Raw genomic sequence first — 1630 nt, 5'->3', positions numbered from 1 at the left:
TCTGAGTGAAACTGAAAGACATATTGGTTAGAAAGGTTTGTGCCTTGGAAACGCTGTAAAATCACGTGTTTACACACGGCAGGGAGGTTAAAAAAGGTTTACGCGTGGATTTTAGTAGAGCCACCATGTCCATGCTACTTAAATTACGCTGAATCAAACGACCCATGAAGAACGATCTGCATTCTAAATTTCTGCCATACCTTTTTTGCGCAGTCAGAATATCGGCTACCAAGTCCAAAGCGAACCCTCGGGCAGATTAAATCGCGGTGTTTGGTAATAGCACGGCTGTAGGGCGTTAGCGGGGCGACTTAAAAGCCTGTCAATTTTTTACAACTGGTCGGATTTACAATTTACAATGCATGGGCTTCATGGTGGACGTTTATGATGTGTCTATAAAATGCTTTTAGGGCATAGGATGTCAGGTACTGGTATGTACCGATTTTTCTGTGAAAATGATTATTGTATTGAACACCATATTAGTGGTCTACATATAGTCCCTGGGGATACAGGTTTTCCATTATGTAAAACGTAGGGTTTGGAAATATGAATAAAACTGTGTATGTCCTTTGGCTTGAATGGTATAAAACAAGGTCACCTGCATAATAATACCTGGACAACCACGTTTTTTGCGTGTAGTAAAACTAAACACTTGAGGGAACAGTTTCTGAGATTGTTAGAGATTAACCCCTTGACTATCTTAATGGCCGGAAAATTGCGGCGCAACAATAAATTACCATGTACCTTGAGCCCCAGAAAATTCTCGTGACATCCTATGTTAGTTGACAGCATGTGTCGTACAGGAATTTGACTACATTAGTTTTGCGGACTGCCCATTCCTAAAAAAATACTACAGGATCAATGACATTGAAATTTCAGATATTTCCAAACAAATATTTTCTTGTTTAAGGTAGAATGCGCCTTGGGGACAGATTTTCGGACTCTCAAACTTTTATAATACTTTTTGGTCTACTACCTTCGATGGTTCATTTTGAAGGGTATGGAATACATATTGTCACTGCTTTTATTTTAAATGAAAAGCGAAAAGCCTTATTTTACCCCATAGAATTAACACAGGGATCGTTGCCGTTTTGAATTTCAAATATCAGTAAATATAAGGTAATTTGTTTCTCTCTTACCAAAATTTGCACAGTGACCAGTACTTTCTATTCCTGAAATTGAATGACAATGGCTGAAAGTTTCCAGAAGAAAAAGTTTGAGCAAAAGTGTAAGTCTTTAAATTTCGAGACACATACTACCTTAAATGGCTAAAACATCGAGAAAAACTCATGTTACAAGTTTCGTCCAAGCAACAATATTTATCTTTTATGTCAAATATAAAACACGATAAACGCATTAATAGACTGAATAATTACATTTGCTTGCACATATTTTAAGGCTAACCAACATTATATCCTTTCGTCAAAGTAGAAAATGTGAAAATGAACCGTTTTATGTCCTTGTAGGTCCGAATACCCATGCAAAAATAAATATGACCCTGCAAGGAATACATTTCGCAAAATGCGCCCTTAAAGATTTTGTATGATGATACTCCCACATCTTCTTTTGACAGAATTGTAAAGATTTTAAGCACAGTTATGTGTAGTACTCAAATGGAATTATGAGGTGCCTG

At 36.9% G+C, this 1630-nt stretch overlaps 1 protein-coding gene across 1 annotated transcript in view; it reads right to left on the bottom strand.

Moving 5' to 3' along the window:
• LOC139125985 (coiled-coil domain-containing protein 91-like) overlaps positions 1–329 on the bottom strand; it is a 12264-nt gene extending 11935 nt beyond the window's left edge. Inside the window, exon 1 of the mRNA XM_070692057.1 lies at positions 201–329. The gene's annotated coding sequence lies outside the window, so the exon portion shown is untranslated. The remainder of the gene's footprint in view (positions 1–200) is intronic.
• Between the last annotated feature and the right edge of the window lie 1301 nt (positions 330–1630).

This window comes from Ptychodera flava, assembly GCF_041260155.1.
Source record: "Ptychodera flava strain L36383 chromosome 3 unlocalized genomic scaffold, AS_Pfla_20210202 Scaffold_26__1_contigs__length_13983176_pilon, whole genome shotgun sequence".
NCBI lineage: Eukaryota > Metazoa > Hemichordata > Enteropneusta > Ptychoderidae > Ptychodera > Ptychodera flava.
The sequence above is the reverse complement of the archived record's forward strand: the minus strand, read 5'-3'. Positions and strand labels throughout refer to the sequence as shown.